Source organism: Furipterus horrens, unplaced genomic scaffold (genome assembly GCF_987537825.1).
Source record: "Furipterus horrens unplaced genomic scaffold, mFurHor1.1.pri manual_scaffold_1, whole genome shotgun sequence".
NCBI classification, from domain to species: Eukaryota; Metazoa; Chordata; class Mammalia; order Chiroptera; family Furipteridae; genus Furipterus; species Furipterus horrens.
Window position 1 is genome coordinate 173176724 of NW_028327171.1, and position 22650 is coordinate 173199373.

General features: G+C 42.6%; 1 protein-coding gene across 2 annotated transcripts in view; it reads right to left on the reverse strand.

Annotated features, from left to right (window-relative positions):
- The window catches only part of SESTD1 (SEC14 and spectrin domain containing 1), a 99953-nt gene extending 88996 nt beyond the window's left edge, over positions 1 to 10957 (reverse strand). Inside the window, exon 1 of one of the 2 annotated variants that reach the window (XM_090268127.1) lies at positions 10875 to 10957. The gene's annotated coding sequence lies outside the window, so the exon portion shown is untranslated. Of the gene's footprint in view, positions 1 to 5823; positions 6094 to 10874 lie in introns of those variants that run through there. The other variant, XM_090268123.1, reaches the window with a different exon arrangement.
- Positions 10958 to 22650: the final 11693 nt, after the last annotated feature.

Consider the following 22650-nt stretch of genomic DNA (forward strand, 5'->3'; position numbering starts at 1 on the left):
ATGTTCCTTACGTAAGTTCCAGCAAAGCAGAACTAAATATCATAAGTGATCATTTTCTGCTCTTGTTGTGTTTATGCAAATGAACAGGATAAATTAAAAATGGACTTAATGCAGTCCCTTTAATGACAAGGAGGGTAATCTTAGGGAGAAAAATCGTTATTCAAGGAAAATCACAATGATCAGTGGTAGACTATAAAGCAGTGCAGCTAACCGTCTTTAAAATTTCTTTTCATTTAAAATATGTTTTCATTTGAAAGTTAAACTATGTCTGTGGTATCATCAAAGATGTTTAATTTACAGGCAAGAAGAATGTCAAATGCCTTGCAACTGGATGTCTTTCCAATAAGACAGTCTTACAGATTTAGAGACTTGTTTGTGGGTTATGTTACATAAATTAACATGTGTTTTCTGTTTTCAAAGGGCATAAGCCTATGATCTCATTACCTGAGTGATTGTCTGTACATATAGGCCTCACTTAATCCTGTCTGCAGCGCTGCCTCCTGAGACTCAACGGTTTGGCTGAACTAAGTGGCTGGGTTGGTGAAGTATGGGGTGGTCTGTGGGCTTCACTTTAAAACTGGTTTTTCTTTTCTATCCTAATGGCTTGGCCAGAAAGAGCCCAGACGTCTGAGAGGGGGGAAACCTAAAATATTTCCCTCAGCCCAAACTAAATATAACGGGCAAAAGGGTTTTGGACAGGTCGGATGTGCCTGGCACACCTTCCTCCAAAGAAGCCCTTTTTTTCCCTAATGTGGGACATTGAAAGATTGATCCCTGCCTTTTGTCATCTAGTGGTTATAGATTGAATGATGTCTTTTAACTCTGTTGCCAAATGTGTTGCCCCTAGAATACAAGGATGCCAGCCTGTTAAACCAACATGCTGTTGTCCGGGGACAGCCAACTGACCTGGAGTCTGCATGATCCTTCCTCATGTGGGAAGGCCACCCTCCCCTCCACAACCTCACTCTTATTAGCGATTTCTGGACCCAAGGGTAGGTAGGACGACGACCATGTCCAGCTTGAAGCAGCTAGAGGAGCTTGAGACCTTCGCCCATTGTCCTTTATAAGATTATAAAGGGTCTTAAGTCTGAGAGGGAGGGATTATTTTTTATTATTAAAATAATTAATTAATCATTTATTTAAAAAAAAAGAAGAAGAAGAATATATGAAAGGGTGAAGTGGGAGAACTTGTATGTATGACCCATGGGCATGGACTTGGGGGGGGTGCTAGGTGGAGGGGACCAAAGGGGAAAAAATGGAACTATTGTAACAATATAATCAATAAAATATACTTAAAAAAATAAAAAAGAAGGCCACAGCTATGGGCAAGTGGTGATTGACAGCTTCATAATGACATTGTACCCGCTCATGCATCACATCTCCTGCAGAGTTTTCTGGAGAAACATCAACTCAACCAGGTGACTCAGCCCCCCTATGGCCCAGATTTGGTGCCCTGTAATTTCTGGTTTTTCCCAACACTAAAATCTCCTTTGAAAGGGAAGAGGTTTCAGACTATTGATGAGATTCAGGAAAAAACGACGGGGCAGCTGATAGCAATTCCAACAAAGGATTTTGCAAGCATTTTGAATAGTGGAAGAGACGCTGGGAGAACTGTGAGGTCCCAAGGTGCCTATTTTTGAAGGGGACTGAGGCACCATTTTCTTATGTACAATGTTCTTGTATCTTGTATCTCTAATGTCTCTATTTTTCATAAGGCATGGTTGGATACTTTCTAGACAGACCTCAGTATAGCATGTTTGACAATTAAAATGTATAAATAACATGGCCTAAATATCAATTTGCTGTTATCATCTCTACTTGTTATAGTAAAACCAACTTTTTTATTCACTCATTGGGTATTCATTTATTTAACAAACACTCAAGGTACAACGCCTATGTTTGGGCACTGAGTGTAAGCACTTGTGCCACTAGGTACTAAGAACCTAATTTTTAAAAGCCAAAATGGAACAACAGTCACTTCCTTCTGTAAGATATAGTGTTGAATTTTTAGTTGTTCTATTTTTTATGATTTACTAGTTTTTAGGTTATTTTCCAGGGGTAAAAAAAACACTTCCTTTTTCTGGAACTTGTACTACCATGATTCTACAAAAGAGTAACAGAGAATTTGTATTTTTCTTTTTGCAATTAAAAAAAATCTATTTGTATTCATTCATTAAACAAAGGTTAGAGTCCCTGCTATTTGCTAGGCTCTATGCTGGACAATGGGCATACAAATATTAATATATAATATATGAACTCTACCTACTCTCTAGGAGTTCTAAGGAGTTGAAAATTTGCATATATATGGTATAGACTAGTACATAAAAACTGAAATATATACCTCAGTAATCTTGCACTTCAAAGTGAAACTGGCAAACTACCTAGTTAAAAAATAAGTTAATTTCAGCTTAATCCAGAAAATCTTAATGTTTATGAAAAACGTGAAACTGTTCAATTACTTTAAAATTAAAAGGAATAAATTAGTGAGAAAATAAAGAATATGGAAGCTGCAGGGGAAGAGAAAGCACAATGTCTCAGTGAACAGTGGGTTCTAGGATTAGCTAGGCCACTAAGGAGCTGCTGCTAGGTTTAATTGCTATTTCCCCACAGGATACATGGAAATCACATCTACCTTATCAGGGTAAGAAAAAAAAAATTATTTGAGAAAGCATAACAAAATCTCATACATATGAGGCAGTGTGGCCACACACCTGTTTTTTGTTGAGTTTTTATTTATTATGCCCCCACTTCGGCAATGATTAGTCAAGCAAATCTGCAAACACAATTTAACTTCTGTATGCCTCATGAAGTGAAAAGAATGTAGGAAGCAATCAGAAGACCTAAGTTTACTTTCAGACCCTTACTTTTACTAACTCCGTAAGCTTAAAAACAAGCAAATTAATTAACCTCTTTGCACCTCACTTTCCTAGCAGTAAAATAGAAATAAACCTACCCTACAGTATTCTTTCAAAGACTAAATAAGAAAATACATGTGAAAACAAAAACTTAGAAATGATTATAAATCAAATAGACATTATTCCAAAGAAGATATACAAATGTCCAATAAGAAAGTTAAAAGATGTTCAACATCATTAGCCATTAGAGAATTAGGGCAAAGCAAATGAAAACTACAGTGAGATACCACTTCACACCGACTAGAATGGCTATCATCAATAGAGACAACATTTCAACAAGTGTTGGAGAAATGGAACCCTCATAATTTTTTGGTGGGAATATAAAATGGTGTAGCAGCTATGGAAGTTTGGTAGTTCCTCAAGAAGTTAAAAAGTTATCGTATGACCAGGTAATACCACATCCAAGTACACACGGAAGAGAACTGAAAACATAATGCCCATACAAAAACTTGTAAATGAGTGTTCAGAGCAGCATTAGTCATTAAGAGTCACCAAGTGGAAATGTGGCATATCTGTACAATGGAATATTATTCAACATAAAAAGGAATAAAGTATCGATACATGTACAATACGGAGGAACCCTGAAAATATTTTGCTAAGTGAAAGACAGAAAGGGACACATATTCTATGATTCCGTTTACATGAAATGTCCAGAAAAGGCAAATCTATAGAGACAGAAAATAGCTTAGTGATTGCCAAATGCAGGAGAAGGGGAATGGGAATGCAGCTAAAGGGTTTGGGGGTCTCTTTTCAGCATGATGAAAATGTTCTTGAATTAGAGAGATGTTTGCCCGACTTTGAATATGGTAACACCACTGAATTGTACACTGTAAAAGAGTGGAATCTACAGTATGAATTATATTACAATAAGAGAAAATGATTACATAAAGTTTCTGGTTTTTGTTAGTAAATATCCTCTTTTCTCCAGAGGTTGTTCCTGTTGCTTGTAATTGCTATGAAAGCTCTTTGAAATTAGGTGTTAACACACATAAATGGTATTTTTATTGAAGTCAAATTATTAACTATGCCACAGAAACTTTCTACAGATCATACTAATTTGGTATAATTTTATTTCTTCAAAAGAAAAATTTTATTAAGATTAAGTGTGTTTTTAGGAAGTAAAAAGAGCTTCAAGGAGCCTTTATTAAGCACATGAAAAAATAGGTCAAAATGTAGTATTTACTGCTTTTTAAATTAGTAGACATTCAGTTTTCAGATATGCCTGTCAAACAAAAACACAAGTAGATGAATTTTACATCCTCTTCTCTCCTACTTCACATGTTCTAGGTTCTGCTGTCAGACTTCTAGGTCCATCTGTCATCAGCTCCTAATCTAACCCACCAATTAGTCCTTCCAATTATTATTCACAGAGGTTAAAACACTTGATAAACTCTTCAAATGTAATCATTTCATTCCCTAATGTGGAGGAAATTACAGAGTAGGCCCAATTTTTAAGGTTAAATTTAATCTAGATTGTTTGAATAAATATACAGAAAAAATATTCCTTGAATTCTGGATGCACAAACAATCTATAGAGTTGTGTAATGCTTTTTAAGTCCTTAGGAAATGTTTACATGTCATGGGGTAAAAAGAAAGTCACCAACTTCTGTTCACACAAAGTATTATGTATAAAAGCTTCCTGGTTCTAGAACAAAGAAGTCTTTTACTGCTCAAAGCAAAGGGAAGATATTTTCCTTCTTTTTAGTATTGTTAGACTAAAATAGCACACCAATGAAACCAGCTAGGTAAGCGCATGACCCAAGGTGTGTAAGAGAAGATAAACTTTTCTTTATTCTGTATTCTGCTTTGGGGAGAGAAAAGTTTCTCAGACCTAAGGAAATAAATAGGGTTTGTGTTAAGCCAAAGAAAACCATGTGGATTAATATTTTCCAACAGGTGTATTTTGGGTGGCAATGTTAATCTGAAGGTTTCCCACCTTACGCTAGGCTGCATGGTGGGTATACTTGGCACAGACAAAATGTGAAGAAAGAGGTGGCCTGTCAAACAGCTGCTATCAAGTTACTCCCTCAACAGCACCTGCAACTTCTTGGGGAGGTCTGTGTAGGAGAGGAAGATGTCAAAGTACCATGAGAGCCACCACGGGGGCTGTCACAGCAGCACCAAAGCCAAACCGTGCGTCCCAGGGCGAAGTCCCACCCCGTACCCTCAAAAGCCGACCAGACTGCGGCTCTTTTTTAACGAGTCCACCTAACGCACAAAAAAATAAATACATAACCAGAGATGCTTGCCAACACGCTCCCCCCTCCCTTTGTGCCTTTTCCAAAGGCTTAAGGGATCTTAACATCCTGCAGGCCCGCGGAAGGCAAGCCCCACTCGGCGGGAGAAGCGTCCAGGAGCCTGAGAGAAGCCCGGGGGCCTCTGGCCGGCGTCCCACACCCACCGGGCTGGCTGGTGACCGGCCACACAAAGGAGCCGCCGCGGGCGCTGGACGCGGGGACTCGCCCGGGAGGCAGACGCCACATCAGGTCCCCGCACGCCGGAAAATACAGATTAAAGCCTAAACCTGTTGCACGATTCGGGTCCCTTTCACCCGTTAATGAAGAAGGGCGCTCAGGAGGGGAGACGCGAGTGGCCCCGGCTTTGCGGGCCGCAGCCGCACCCGGCAGGCGGCGCGGAGGCAGGGACCGCCCGTCTGGTTTCCCACCTCAGGCGCTTTGTCTGCGGCGGCGGCAGCAGCAGCAGGGGCTGCGGCAGGGGCGGCGGGGCGGCAGGGGCGGCGGGGCGGCGGGGCGGCGGGGCGGGGGCACCCCTCCCGCAGCCGCGCGGCCCGCTCGCGGCAAAAAAAGCCGGGCCCGCCACCGCCGCCTCCACGCGCCCGCCGCCCGGCAGCAGGGCCTGCGCGCTCCTCCCGCCCGGGCCGCCCGGGCCACACAGCGGCTACACTCACCTAGCTAGCGCTGACGCTGGCGACCGGTTGCTCCCCGGCGGTAGGGAGGACACGGGCAAGCGAACGAGATGGGGGCAAAGGGCGAGGCGAGAGAAGGCGCGCTGGGAGGGGAGCAGGCCCACGCAGCGGAGGTGGAGGCGGCGGCGGCACGGCTCCAGTCACTCGCGGCAAATCGCGTCCGGCCCCTGTGTGCGTCAAACGAGGGGCGGCGGGGCGAGCGACCGGGAAACCTCTGAGTATCCGCGGCCTGAGCCGCGTCCGCAAGACCCCGCACGCGCCGGGGGTGCGGCTGCGCAGAGACCCCGCCCAGCTTGGGAAAGGGGCGGGGCCGGGAGTCCCAGATGAGCCGGAGATTGGGGAGGGGCGAGGAAGGGGCCTCTGACGCACCGCAGCGGACTCCGGGGTCCTCGCCGAGCGCTCTGGTGGGACCGTCTCCCCTCCCCCAACCGGCACGCAGTGTGGGGTAGTGGAGGGAACACTGGATCTAGAGTCAGAAAACCTGGGCTTAAGGAGGCATCCGTCAGCATGACACCTTGGCATTTGTTTTCTCTCCTCATCCTGAAATCTGTGTGTAGGTTCCAAATTGTGGTTGGGCCATTTTTCAAAATTCTAACATTGTCATCTTCAGTTTGTTGGGATTCCTTTGCCTCCTAGTAAATGCCCAGAGATGATGGGTCTCCCCCTGTCCCCGCCCCCGCCCCATCCCCGTCTGTGATGTGGCTGAAGGATGAAGGCAGTTGGGGAAATTTGGCGGGGAACTTGTAGTGTGGAAGGGTTGGATTCAGGGCATTTGTATTTCCTTGAAGATCTTTCCACTGCATAATCCAAAATGGCCCTCTGACAATGGCTACTTCCCCATCTCCACCAAACTTGGTTATTTTTCTCCAAACATACTGACTTAAGAGTCTTTATTCTTCTAATTGTATTGCGCAAATCATTTTTGTCATTTCCTGAATTCGCTTCAGAAGAGTCATCAATACACGGAGACTCAGGGCAGCCATGTGTTCCCAATCCCAGGCATTCCCTATTACTCACTCTGCTACTCAGTTCACTATCATCTAATGTTATGGATAAAATCTTGCCATTCCAACAACTAATATTCTCTCTACTAAAGGTCTCTGACTTAAAATCCCATGGATGAATCCTTCCTCTTAATTCTGTGACTAATAATCTGTCTCCACTACTTCAGCCTCTTTGCCACTCTTTAGGTCAAGCCTTTCTAATTTCACTTCTGCTTCTGTCTTATATGACTGCCAGAGAACGCTCCAAAAACAGACTCCCTCTTTAAAAATGTTCAGAGGCTCTCTGCCTAGACTATCACGTTCAATTCAATTACAATGATAATCAAAGCTTTTTATGATCTGATCCCTAGACCTCTTCAGCTCCAGCTCCAACTCCCACCACATGTCACACCCAGAGGCTCTGTCTCTGTGCCTTAAAATATTTTCCCTTGTCTGAAATCCATCCCTCATTTAACCAGGTGAACCTCCTACTAGCTTTCAAGACAATAAAGATAATTCATCGAGTTCTCTTTGTAATCTTCCCTGACATATAGTCCTTTCATCACACCCACATCCTCACCTTACACATTTACACTGAATTAAATACTCTTTCTTTTCTGCTTTCATAGAAATTTTTATCGCTTCTCTATGATAATCATTAGCACTCTATTTTTGCCCATTGCGTTGCCTGGTGGTCTTTTTTTACTAGACTGTGGGTTCCTTAAAAGAATAGAGATTTTCATTTAACTTCATTTTTGGCTCCCAGACAGAGCACACTGCTCAGCACTAAGAAGGTTCTCTTTAAATATTTGTTAAAGTGTTGATATAATTATTCATTTCAACAAATACATATTGAGCATCTACTCAACAAGAGGGGAATGCAGTACAATCCATAGTCCCTGCCTTCCTTAGCCTTTTACAGTATTCTGTTCTCCTTTACTAGGTAGCATTCTCTGCTTATCATTTTAAACCCTCTCCTACTACCACTCACATTCTTTGCTTGTTTTAATAAAGCAAGAGCATGCCAAATAATTCATATTAGGAATTCACAAAACATCCCTGCCCTTCCTCTTTCCATACTCTCTAGTTCCACATTCTATTACCAGTTATTAGATAAGGGTAACTGCTGCAACAGATAAAAGAAACATTAGATTGCAAATGCAGAGAATAAAGTTTGGGTGTTGTATTTTCTAATAACTACAAAATGCACATAGCTCAATCACTTAAATTCACTAGGCCTCACTTCTGGAGGTCCCTTGGCTTTAGGATTAGCATTCATTTTTATTATTTTTATTAATAAAGTAATCATATTTATATTTGTATATATATTTATATATACACACACTGAGGGGACTATCAGATACTACCAAATCCTGGCAAAACAGCTGTTCAGCATATGATTGAGCTCCAAGTGATAGGGAATCACTCACTATCTCACAATAGTATTCATCTTTGAACAGTCCTGTTTGTTGCTTCATTGAACTGAAAAGTGTCTCACTATAAATTAGGTAGGTAGCTATGGTATTGGTAGAAACACCACTGGACTTAAATACCAAGTGGTATGGTTTATTCTTCCTAGCTGTGTGATCTTGGACATGTGCAAAACAGCTCCAAGTATGAGTTTGCTCAACTCTGAAAGGGGAAAATAGATTATTTTTTTGTTTCTATGCCATTTAATTCTGCCCTCATCTTGATTGTTTCCTTCCTTCTACTTGTTCTGGACTTTGTTTATTGTTGTTTCTCTATTTCTTTCAGATGTAGGGTTAGGTTGTTTATTTGAGATTTTTCTCTCTTCTTTAGGTCGGTCTGCATTACTATGAACTTCCCTCTCAGGACTGCCTTTGCCGTGTCCCATAGGTTTTGAGTTCTTGTATGTTCATTTTCATTTGTTTCCAGGCAATTTTTTATTTCTTCCTTAAACTCATTAACCTATTCATTATTTAATAACATGTTATTCAGTCTCCATGTATTTGAATGTTTTTGAGTTTTTTCCTTGAGGTTGGTTTCTAGTTTCAAACCATTGTGATACTTTAAAAAGATGCTTGATATGATTTCAATTTTCATGAATTTGTTGAGGCTCATATTGTGTCATTCTACCATGTGATCTATCTTTGAAAATGATCCATGTGTTTTGAAAAGAATGTATATTTTGCTTCCTTGGGGTGAAATGCTCTGTAAATATCAATAAGTCCATTTGATCTAGGGTGTCATTCAATGGCACAATATCCTTATTGATATTTTGTTTGGATGATCTATCCATTGTTGACAGTGGGCTGTTAAAATGCCCTACAATGATGACATTTCAAAGGATCAATAAATTCAGGAGATGTTTTTATGGAAAGATAAACAAAACTCATAAACTCTTAACCAAACTCATCAAGAAAAAAGAGAACCCAAATAAATAAAATCAGAAACAAAAAAGGAGAAGTAAAAACCCATACCATAAAAATACAAATAATGGTAAACAATTACTATGGAAAACTATATGCCAAGAAATTGGACACCTGGGTGAGATGGATAAATTTCTAGAAACATACAATCTTCCAAAATGGAATCAAGAAGAAGCAGAAAGTCTGAATAGACAGATAACAACTAGGGAAATCGAAGCAGTAATCATAAAACTTTCAGTACACAAAAGCCCTGGACCAGATGGCTTCACAGGAGAATTTAGCAAACACTCAAAGAAGAACTAACTCCTATCCTTCTCAAACTATTCCAAAAAATTCAAGAAAAGGGAAGACTCCCAAACTCTTTCCATGAGGCCAGTATTATCTAAATTTCAAAACCAGATAAAGACACAAGAATGAAAGAAAATTACGGGCCAATATCACTGATGAATATAGATGCTAAAATATTGGCAATGAGGATCCAGCAATACATTAAAAAGATCATATACCATGATCAAGTGGGATTTACCCCAGGGATGCAGGGATGGTACAATATTTGCAAATCAATAAATATAGTACACCACATAAACACAATGAAGGACATGGTCATACCAATAGATGTAGAAAAGTCATTTGATAAAATCCAGCACCCTTTTTATGATAAAAACACTCAGCAATGTGAGAACAGAGAGAGCATACCTCAACATAATAAAGGCCATATATGAGAAATCTACAGCCAACATCATACTCAATGGACAAAAAGTAAAGCTTTTCATTTAAGATCAGGAACAAGACAAGGGTGTCTGCTTTTGCCACTCTTATTCAACATAGTATGGAAGTTGTAGTCATAGCCATCAGACAGGACAAAGAAATAAAAGGCATCAGAATTGGAAAGGAGGAAGTAAAAGTGTCATTATTTGCTAACAACATGATAATGTACATAGAACATCCTATAGTCTCCAACAAAAAACTAATAAGTGAATTTTCAAAATAGCAGGGTACAAAGTCAATATTCAGAAACTGATGGCATTTTTGTATACCAACAATGAACTATTAGAAAGAGAAACTAGGGAGGAAATTTCTATTTACTATAGCAACAAGAAAAATTAAGTACCAAGGAATAAATTTAACCAAGGAGGTAAAAGGCCTATACTTGGAAAACTACAGAACACTGAAAAAAGAAATTGAGGAAAATACAAATAAATGGAAGAACATACTGTGTTCATGGATTGGAAGAATTAACATCATTAAAATGTCCGTACTACCCAAAGCAACCTATAGATTCAACACAATTCCTATAAAATATCAATGGCATATTTCACTAATCTAGAACAAATACTCCAAAAATTTATATGGGGTAAAAGAGACCACAGATAGCCTCAGCAACCTTGAGAAAGAAGAATAAAGTTGGGGGGATCACAATACCCAATATAAATATAAAACTATACTATAAGGCCAGTGTAATCAAAACAGCTTGATGCTGGCATAAGAACAGACACATAGACCAATGGAACAGAATAAAGAGCCCAGAAATAAATCCATGTCTCTATGGTCAATTAATATTTGACAAAGGGGGCATGAGCATACAATGGAGTAAAATTAGTCTCATCAGTAAATGGTGTTGGGAGAACTGGACTGGTACATGCAAGAAAATGAAACTCACCAGGGTTAGGTAATTTACTGAACACTCACTGTATCAAAACCAGCTTCCTGGAGAAACTGCCTCCACACAGCCCTGATAAAGGGATGGCCCCAACCAATACTCTTTAGTGCTGTGTAATCCCAGAATTACTGTTGATAATTCTAGAAGGGCACTTGACCTATAAATAGACAAGTCATGCCCATTCAGAAATAACCTGGGAAAAATCTCAATTGCAAAACACTGGTCCAATCAGACAATCAACTGGGGAAGCTGAATCCAAAAGTAGGCACAGGGAGTGCTGGCCCTGGATGAGAAAGGCCCTGACCTCCCCGGTGAGCAGACATTGATGTCAGCCAGTGACTCAGCAGAAAATATCAGTTCACACGTCCATTCACTCGTTTGTTCGACAAATATTTGTTAAGCATCTTCTCTGGTTTAGGTGCTAGGATACAGTATGGACAAAATACACAAAAATTCTGCCTCATGGACCTTGCTTTCTGGTGGATGAGACTGCCAGTAAACAATACATAAGTCAAACAGTACACGGTTGGTTAAATATAATGCAGGGAAGGGAATTGGAAAATGCTAAGTGTGAGAGGAACAATTTTTAATAATAGGAGGTGAGGCAGTGAGTCTGTGGTCAAAAAGCACACATATAGTAGGAGCTGTGGGAGCCAGATGGTAGTGGGCTAATCATGAAGCAGACACCAAGAGAATAGCAAACTCAGGCAATGCATAGAGTAGGGTATTAAAAATCTAGCTGGGAGCTTTACAGAAACAAAGTGATCCCGCCACTTCTCCAAATGTACTACCCAAGAATCCTTGCCAACGGGGCCTTAAAATCAGTATTTTTAAAACACGCCCCAAATGATTGGGATGTTCCAGCAGGATTAGAACCCCTGATCTAAAGGAAAGGTCCACAGATTCCTCCTCATGCCTCGGGTTCTGAACATCCCAACTGACTTTGCATTCCTCTCCTCCTAGGAGGCTCGGTTGTTCAACTTTTTTGTTATTCTTGGGAAGACTGCTATCATAGATGAGATTTCAGTTTTTCTAATTTGCATATGTATTCTTTATGGACTGAAAGAACACGAACCAAACCCAACACCCTGTTCCCTGAGGTCACACATTTGAGTTTCTGTATCTTGCAGTCAAAACTGCCTAACATAGCACACTCACAGGGCTATGAGGCGGTGTGCCAGACAGTGGCACTAGGCTGGTGTTTTTCATTCTGCACTTCTCGTCTTTTGGGGAAAAACAAAAATGGAAATCTGGGGTTCTTTCTGTAGCCTTTCAAAATTAATTTCAGAAAAATTCTCCACGTATTGGATTTTAAAATCTAAAGGTGTATAACATTAATATTGTAATGTATATTTAACACATTATTGATTTCTTAAGAAAAATACCTAATAATTTTATTTACAAATTACTTAGAGGACATAGTTGATTAGTTTTTACATTTGCCATTTTAATCCAAACTCAAAATTTTTCGCTTTCACTGAGGCAGTTAAAATTATCTAATATTTTTTAAAAATATACTTTCGTGGTCCTGAAATTATATAAATAACACTTTTAAGGTTTTTTTGTTTGTGTCTGTTTAGGGTTTTGGGCCACCTATTAGTTCAACATCTAGCCCAATGTGTTTGGTGTTCTTTATACAACAAAACTTTTTCCAAGGCCAACATAGTTTGCATTCACTGGTGTCAGATGGTTTGTGTTTTTGTTTTAGTCCCCAACTCCCCACCCCATCCCCCCAGTCCCAGCCCCAAACACACATTCACAAAATGCTTTTGGTAAACAGGCCAAAGGACAGAGTAAAAAGCTGTGTTTGAATTTTTTTTTTTTTTTTTTTTTTTTTTTTGTAAAACCAGCAAGAACTTTTTCTAAGGAAGCTAACTTCCTTTCCTAGTGTGGAATCATAGGATTTTTTTTTTTTTAACTGTATGGTTGCCTCTCACTCACGCCCCCAACTGGGGACCTGACGTGCAACCTAGTCATGTGCCCTGACTGGGAATCGAACCAGCGACACTTGGCTCGCAGGCCGGCGCTCAATTCACTGAGCCACAGCAGCCAGGGCTTGAATCATAGGATTTTAAAGCTGGAAAACACCCTATCTAACCAGGGAAATCAAGCAACATACCCAACTGAAGAGTCAGTTAACAAAACATCAAAGACAAGAATCCAGGTTTCCTGACTATTAGTTGATATAAGCTGAAAGTATTTGAATATTGGCAGTATGATCTGTAGGTGTATAAATAGACATTATGCACAATTTTGGCATAGTACAAATTTATCTCTTAAATATCAATAGTGCTTTCAGAATGTTCTGAATAATAGAAAATGAAACAAAATTTCAGACTAAGGAAAAGTTCCTAATTTCAGCATTAATTTGCTGTCACTCTTAATTAATATAAGCTTTGTAATAGAGTTTAATAGAAGCCAAGTTAAAAGCAAATTCTCCAGGCAAATTGTTTTAAATGGTTCTGGCAATGTAGGATACATTACATAATAGAGTATAGTAAAGTTGGCTATGCCATTTTTTTTATAGTTTTCTCTAATACATTTTATTCCAGAAAGTACCATTAAATGTTAATACAATATACGTTCAAACAAGTGTTGTTGAGTTAGAACTCTTTGGAAGCGAGTGCCAAAAGAGGTAATGGATTTTCTGGAACAATGCTGTGGATTTTCGGGAACAATATTGAAGTAGCTCACGAGCACTGAAGGAAGAACTGCATTTCTGGGGACTTCAGAGACCCAAGTAAAGTCAGCATCTTTCTCAGTCCCTTCTTGAAAGCCTGTTCCTCTCTGACTTGTCCTCACTCTATCCAACAGCAGGAAACTAGTCTGCTTTACTATAAGGAGACGAGTCCCAAGTGGCAGTGGCTATGCATCCTCCAGCTTACGGCTAGCTCATGTAGAAAAATATCAGGAGTGGCTGCTATGTGGGTCACATGAATGTTCAAACACTGGGGCCAGTAGAACAAGACTGGCCTGCAGTGGGGGATGGTGGAGGGCTGGGCATCATAACTGGGGAGTTCCATCATGAAAGGAAGTCTCCTCCAAAGGAGTTAGGGGCATTGTTAGGGAAAGGGGGAAAAGGATCATCAGGCTGAAAAAAGCAGTTGATACTCACTGCAAGATATGTGCAAGATATGTTTAGAAAACTAAACCTCAGGCAGTAAAAGGCAATTTTTGTGAAACATTTTTTACCCACTCAAATATTAAAAATACAATGTAAATTATTTCTAGTCTTATTTTATATTAAAACCCTTCACTCAATTTTTTTTCCTGATTTGTTGATGCTCCTTCAAAACCCTAGCCTAGAAAAATCTTTGGATTTATCCATGATTATGGTAGAAAAATACAATTTTACTTCATCAGAGCATTTTTATTTATTATTTATTTGCATTATAGTTTTTAAAAAATTAGATCTAAAATATTTTATTTAAAGCTCAAGAGGCAAAAGCACTTAATTGTCAAATTAAAGTTGCATAGTGAAATATTCAGTCTCATTTAGAAAGTATTAGTTATGGAGAAAGTTCTTTAGTTTCTCTTGCATAGTATTTTAATATAGGGCTAGGTCCTAGTTATTAGTAAGGCAGAAAAGAATGTGAAAAACAAGCTTGGTCCAAGTCACAAGGTTAACTTTTGTTTTTCTAATGTGTTCCAGTCGTAGCCTGAATACAAAGGTCAAGAACATTTACCTCAGCAATTAAGCCATGTGCTCTGCTCTAGACTTAAAATCTGAGACCAGAGACTAAAATCTTCCATGTTGGCTTTGATTCTCTTGTTCATCTACATTAAAAAAAATTTTGTGTTCTTAAACGAAATAGAGACAAATCACATTTAAAAATAATCTCCACCCGTTGCCAGGGTCCTTCCACTCTGCCACTCTCTCCAGCTGCTTAGAGAGGTGTGTGAAACTCAGCTGTGACTTCAGCAGCTGAACAGCAGGCAGCCCAGGAGAAATCCCATAGCACGAAGGTGAAGGTGGCACTAGCAACACAAAAGCAAGAGATTGATTTGTTTGTGGGGATAAAGGAAAAAAAGAAAAGAATTGCCTTTTGTATCAGTCTAACTTTTCCTCTCCTTCTGAATAAAACATTATTATGTAACAAAGAGCCTTTAAACAATTTCTTTTTTATTTCAACTGGAGATTTGACAAACACAGATTGTGTCATCCTGGGTTAGAGCCACTTCTCAGGGTGTGGAGTTACTTGATTCCAGCCCTGTGGGTCAGTGTACTCAAAACATGTGACACAAGCTCGGTCCATGCCTCACTGATACTATCTTAGATTTTGGGAAAGAAAAGAATAAAAAGAGTGCTTCTCTTTGGGAACTTTTAAGAAAAGGGACCATGGAATAGACCCTAATTGACCATTTTATTCTAAAACCTTAAGTTTTTGTATAAAAATTATGCAAATAAACCAAGAAACATATTCCATAATGATTCCTAAAAATGAGAACAATTATAGCCTAGGCTTCTCCATTTAAAAGATGGCAGCAAATTTGAGACAAGAGGTGCTGTTCAGCTGACCCTCCTGAGAAACAAGGCTAGAGGTCGTGTCTCTACAGAAATTGTGCCCAGAGACTTTGACAGAATCATATCTTATTCTAGAACAGTGTTTGGAGATTCTGTATTCCTGGTTATATTCAAGACAATGTGTTATTTTCATGTCATATGACCAACTTTTAAGCATTTTACTTGGGAAAGGGTGATAAGAGGAAACACAAACATGGGGAAAGATGCTCAATGATTTATTATTTGTTCATGCAATCAAAAACGTAGTGCTAGCACTGCTTTAGAGACCTAGATGGTAATGAGAACATCGAAGATTTGCTCTCAGTCTAACTAGGAGATAGGAACCCAACCAAACATCCAGTGCAACGTGGAACACACTACTAGATTTATCATTAAGTTTTACACAAAATGCTATTGAGATCCAGAGAAGAGTCACTGCCAAGGTGTCTAATGAAGGCTTCCTAGAGGTGTTGCCATTTGAACCGAGTCTAGAAGAAATAGTCAGAATTGTTTAGGCGAGGAGAAGGGAGAAAAAGCATAGAAAAGAGTGCAGACAGTGGTTGAGAGGCATTGAAGACCATGATACATGGAGAAGAATTTTGAGTATTCTTGCTGTGGGTACATGAGTATAGAGGGGACCATTTAGGGGAGGATCCAAATGAGAAGAACCTGTGTGCCAGGGATGGAAAATTCAACAGCCCGCAGAGGCAAAGCAAGTAATGAACATGAGTGAGACTGAACAGGTCTAAGTGCAAATGCAGTCTCCGTGAGGACACAAAGTCTCTAAAAGTACTGTACCAAATTATGTTGACCTCCCAAATGTGAGAGATTACCTCTTTCCCCACACCCTTGCCAAGAATGGATATTTAAAGTAATATTTTTTATTCATTATATAAATATGTATTGAGTGCCTTCTCCTGTGAGGTATTTGCATTTGGAATTGAGCACACAGTAGTGACTACAACAAGAATTCATACTTTTACCTGACTGCTGTGGCTCAGTGGATTGAGCGTCAGCCTGTGAAGCAAGTGTTGCTGGTTCGATTCCTAGTCAGGGCACATGACTAAGTTACCTGTCAGGTCCACAGTTGGGGGCGTGAGTGAGAGGCAACCACACAGTGATGTTTCTCTCCCTCTCTCTCTCCTTTCCCCTCTCTCTAAAAATAAATAAATAAACAAACAAATAAATTATTTATTTATTTTTAAAAAAAGGATTCATACTTTTGTGGAACTTACAATCCAGTGAGGAAGACGAACAAAATAGATAAAGAAGTAAAATGTTACATTCTTTGATAAATGCTATGGAGAAAAATAAAGGAGGGACAATCGACACATTGGATTTTAGACAGAGCAATCAGGAAGGCATCACCAAGAAGGTAACCATTGAACAAAGGCTGGTGGTTGTGGAAGAGGGAGCTATGCGGACATCAGTGGAAAGATCATTTCAAGCAGAGCCAACAACCGATCAAAGGCCCTGAGGTGAGATCTTACCTGTCAGGGCAGGGAGGTTAAGGAGAAGCGGGTAAAGGGAAAATTGTGCAGGGCCTTTTAGGGAATTGTAAAGGTTCAGGCTTTTGCTCTGAGCAAACTGAAAAAGCTTTGAATGGTTTTGAGCAGAGGAGTAATAGGTGGGGTTTGTATTTTTAAAGACTCACTGTGACTGCTGTGTACAGAGCTGAATGTCTGGACGGGGAGGTGTGGAAGGTAGAAGCGCAGATGAGAAGTGAGAGCCGCTATTCAGGACAGAGTGATGGTGGCTTGGACCATCATGGGGGCAGTGGCTGTGGTAGGAAGTGGTTAGATTCTGACTGTATGTTAAAGATAGAGCATCAGGATTTCCTGACAGATTAGATGTGGGAATCAGGAAAAAAAGAGGAATGCAGGGAAAACTGGGGATTTTGGTCTAAGCTATTAGAACAATAACATTCCATTTACTCTGGAGAAAACTGTGGGGAGGAGCAATTTTGTCTGCGGGGTGGAAAAAGAGGAGAGGGGGGCTTAATTTGAGATACTTATCAGACGATAAACATTCATTCAGAATATGCAGCTGGAAATATGAGCCTGGAGTTAAAGACAAAGATCTCAACCAGAAATGTGCATTTGGAATTTGTTGGTGCATCAGTGTATAGATAGCGTTAAAATCATGAGACTCCGCGAGATTAATGGGAGAGCAAGCGTAAAGCCCAGACCTGAAGACTTAGTTAGCTCTGGAGTGCTCCAACATTTAGAGAGTGGGAAGATGAGAAGGGATCAACCAAGGAGACTTAGAAGGAACAGCCAGTGATTTTGGAAAAAAACCGGGAGAATGTGTTACCCTGGAAATCAGGTAGAGTGTCAAAGAGGAGGGAGTGACCAACTCTGTCAAATCAAATGTTACTAATAGGATGAGTTTATCAATCAGGGTTCCCAGAGAAACAGAACCAGTAGGGTGTGAGGGTGTGTGTGTGTGTGTGTGTGTAGAAAGAGAGAGATATTTTAAGAAATTAGCTTTTTAAAGAGCTGGCAAACCCCAAATCAGCAGGATGGGCCAACAGGCTGGAGACTCAATGATTGATGCTACACTTCAAGTACCAAGGATGTTTGCTGTAGAATTCTTTTATGTTGGGTGAAATGTCAGTCTTTTGTTCTTGTCAGGCCTTCAACTGAATAGATGAGGCCCACCCACATTATGGAGAGCAACCTGCTTTATTCAAAATCCACCAATTTAAATGTCGTCGGCAGCCGTCCGTCTCGAGAGACGATGGCGTAGCTTCTTGAGAGTCTATCTGCACCGCCGAGAATGGCTGTGCAGTCCGACTCGGGAGTGACAGTCCCTGCCACACTTGGTACAGGTGAAGGCAGATGGCTGTTGTTGCTGCTGTTGACGCTGCTTCCGCCTCGATCTTTTCTGGACCGCCTCCTCGTTGCGCGCAGCCTCTGCACGTGACGTACCTTGCCTGACCGCGAGCCTCCAGGCTAGGCGGTCATCTGCTTGAACTTCCCATGTGTTGAGATTGATGGAGCATTGTGTCATGTCCTTTTTGCAGATGTCTTTGAACCGCAGTTTTGGGGGCCCTGTCATCCTCTTGCCTTCTGCTAGCTCGCCGTAGAGGAGGTCTTTGGGAATACGGCCTGCATCCATTCTTTTGACATGGCCGAGCCACCTGAGGCGTCTCTCGCTAAGAACTGCATGCAAACTGCTCATATTGGCTCGCTTCAGCACCTCGGTGTTGGGGACCTTATCCTGCCAGGCGACATGCAGGACGCGTCGCAGGCACCTCATGTGGAAGCTGTTGAGTTTCCTATCGTGCCTTGTGTAGGTGGTCCACGTCTCGCTGCCATAGAGGAGAGTGCTGAGTACGCAGGCTTGGTAGATGCGCAGTCTGGTTTTCTCAGTGAGGCTGGAATTGTTCCACGCTCGCCGGTTCAGTCTGGCCATAACTGTGGCTGCCCTGGCGATTCTCCGGTTGACCTCCAAGTCGACTGACAGAGAGCTCGAGATGGTGGACCCGAGGTAAGTGAAGTCGTTGACAACCTCCAGGGTGTATCCATCGATGGTGATGCATGGGGGAGTCCCCGTGCCTTGAGCCATAACATTCGTCTTCGTCAGGCTGATGGCTAGTCCGAACTCCTTGCATGCGTGGGAAAGGCAAGTGACTAGCTGCTGGAGTCCCCCTTTGGAGTGTGATGTCAAAGCTGCGTCGTCGGCGAAGAGCATCTCACGGATGAGCACCTCTTTGACTTTGGTCTTGGCTCGTAGACGGGCCAGGTTGTAGAGCTTGCCATCGGATCTGGTGTGAATGAAGACACCCTCGCTGCAGTCCTTAAAGGCGTATTGGAGGAGCATGGAGAAGAAGATTCCGAACAGCGTAGGCGCGAGGACGCAGCCCTGCTTTACTCCGCTGCTGACTGGGAAGGCCTCAGAGGTTGCGCCGTTGTAGGACACCGTGCTGTGCATGTTGTCGTGAAAGGACATGACCACAGCAAGCAGATGTGGTGGACAGCCAATCTTCCGTAGCAAGCTGAAGAGTCCGCTTCGACTGACCAGATCAAACGCCTTCGTGAGGTCAATAAAGGCGAGGTAGAGTGGTTTATGCTGCTCGTGACACTTCTCCTGCAGCTGGCGTAGGGAGAAGATCATGTCCACTGTTGATCGGCCAGCTCTGAAGCCACACTGGGACTCTGGGTAGACGCGGGAAGCAAGGGTCTGCAGGCGGGCAAGAGCGACCCGGGCGAATACTTTGCCGACGATGCTGAGGAGAGAGATGCCCCGGTAGTTGTTGCAGTCGCTGCGGTCTCCTTTGTTCTTGTACATGGTGATAATGTTGGCGTCTCTCATATCCTGGGGGATGTAACCCTCCTTCCAGCAGAGACAGAGTAGATGGTGAAGCGGCTGTAGCAGGACTGGTTTCCCGCTCTTTAGGATTTCTGGAGGGATTCCGTCGCTTCCTGGTGCTTTCCCGCAAGCGAGGCGGTCGATGGCTTTGCCGAGCTCTGCCGCAGTAGGTGGGGTGTCTAGCTCCTCCATGACTGGTAGGTCTGGAATGGCTTTAAGAGCAGTGTCTGTTACGGTGTTCTTCGTTGCGTACAGCTCGAGGTAGTGCTCGGTCCACCGCCGCATTTGCTGTTCCTGGTCAGTGGTGACCTCACCTGTCTTGGACTTAAGGGGGGCGATCTTGGAGGGGATTGGGCCTGTTGCCTTCTTGATACCCTCATACATTCCTCGTGCGTTGCCTATATCGGCGGCTTCCTGAATGCTTCTGCACAGGTTTAGCCAATAGGTGTTGGCACAGTGGCGGGCGGTCTTCTGGACTTTGTTCCTGGCAGCCCGTAGAGCTTGAAGTGTACTGGGAGTGGGCGTGACCTTGTAAGCCAGTAGGGCCTTCCTCTTAGCCTCGATCACGGGTTCCATTTCTTCCCAGTGAGCCTCGTACCAGTCAGCGTTCTTCCGCTCTTTCTTCCCGTAAGCAATAATGGCGGAGTTGTATATGGCGTCGCGGAGACGTGGCCAATTGGATTCGATAATGTCATCTGCCGCCACTCCCTCGCCGAGTGCATCTTCCATCTTGTTGATGAATTGCTGGGTCTTAACTGGGTTGCTGGCACAACTGGTGTTGATGCGTGGGCGACCCTTCATCTTGGAGTGGTGCAACCTCTTCGGCATTATGCGCACCTTGCTTACCACGAGGGCATGGTCCGTGTCGCAGTCTGCACTGTGGTAGCTGCGGGTGAGGAGGGTGCTGCCAATATCCGTTCTTCTGGTGATGACGAGGTCAAGCTGGTGCCAATGGCGGGAGCGGGGGTGCCTCCATGACACCTGGTGGATCTCTTTGCACTTGAAGAATGTGTTTGTCACGCACAGGCCGTGGTGACACAAAAGCTCAAGCAGTCGCTGACCATTCTCATTGATCTTTCCTCTCCCAAAGTTTCCAAGGCAGGTGGGCCAGGCCATGTGGTCGGCTCCTACTCTTGCGTTGAAGTCTCCAAGGAGATAGAGAGCGTTACTTCTGGGAATCTTGGATAACTCTTCGTCCAGTGCATGGTAGAACTGTTCTTTCTCTTCGGTGGTGGCGCAGAGGGTTGGGGCATACGCGCTAAGAATGCTGACTGGGCCGAAAGTTGTTGACAATCGGAGGGTAAGTAATCTCTCTGTGCCTCCTGTGGGTGGCTCTATGGAGTTAACAAGCGTGTTCTTCACAGCGAACCCAACGCCGTGCTGTCTTGGTTGGTCCGGAGACTTCCCTTGCCAGTAGAAGGTGTAGTTGGTTTCTCTGATAGTTCCGTTGTCGGCCAACCGGGTCTCCTGTAGAGCCGCAATGTCGATGTTTAGTCGTGCCAGTTCCCTATCGATGACAGCGGTTTTCCTGGCACCCTTGATCCACGGAAGGTCTGCAGTAAGTCCGGGGCACATGGTCCTGATGTTCCAGCTAGCGAGGCGAAGAGCCGGAGGCTTCTTTCTTGTTGTTTGCTTGGAATTAACTGGTGCGGGTGTTTTGTGGCCCACTTTTCGAGAGGCGCCTCTCTGATCCCCACGCACCCAGTGGGGCAGGCGAGCCATGGCGAGACGGTAGCTGTCCAGTGAGGTGCGATGACCTCTCCCACCGTCAGAGGAGACCCCTGGCGCTCGTTTCCTTCGCCAATCGGATGAGCTTATAACCGGTATCTGTCTCCTCCCGTGTTGAGTCGACATCTTGCGATGACGCTGGAGTGTCCTCTCAAGTGAAACTGAAGCTACAGAGCCTGGGCAGGGTGATATGGAGGGTCTGCTGTTGCCCATGCAGCAGACCCCCCCTCTCTTCGCAGCTGAAGGGTCCAAGGGAAAGACAAAGTCAATACAGCTTGGCTTCAGGTGCGCCGCAGGAGTTGCCGGTGTTGACTACAATGTCAAACCGCCTTAGGGACTCTGGCTCCGGATTTTCTGTCGGGGTTTACTCCCTTAGCCTTTCCCCTGAAGAGGTATGCCGCAAGGCAGCGGAGGTTTTTTGGAGTCAGAGTTTTCCTTCTCTGATTTTAGAGATGTCCTTCCTCTTTCCTCCTTTACAGTCTTGAGGGCAGCATTTACAGGCTAAAATATTATTTTAGCCTAATTTAAATGTAAATCTTATCTAAAAACACTCCCACAGAAACATTCAGAAAAATGTTGCACCAACTGTCTGAGAACTGTGGTTCAGTCAAGTGGACACATAAAGGCAACCGTCAGAGCAGGTAAAATCAAGCTAGGAAGTGACCATTGAGCAACAGAGGGGTAATTGGTGACTTTCGGAAGCACGGTTTTGATGGAATGGTGCGAAAAGAAAGCTTGATGGGAAGGGGTACACAGGATAATACACAAGAGGAGGGCCTCTTCTGCTACAAATCAAAAATGCCACTACATAGAACACGAGGGAAAGAAAACATGGCTGTGGACCATGAGCCACTGGGCAGACTCACCTGATGCTGGTTGCCAGCACCCAGAGAAGGAGCCTGGGAACAAGATGGGGAACTAATGGAGTGCAGCTCTCTCATGAAGCTGGAGGCCTGAAAAGGGCTTCCAGTTGTCCCAGGTCACTAGTGAGACATGTGGCTATACATGGAAGAGGAGTCTTGGAGAATCATATCCTCAATTTAAGTCCTCAAGATCCTCACAGATTAATATCAACAAAAATGTGACTTCATAATCAATGGGTATAAGAAATATATAAGCAAACGCATTCATGAGAGTATCAGAAACAATGAACATAAAATCTAGTCCCCCAGAGGTTTCAAATATTGGAGCTATCAAAGAACATGAAAAACTATTATGAAAATTTTAAAG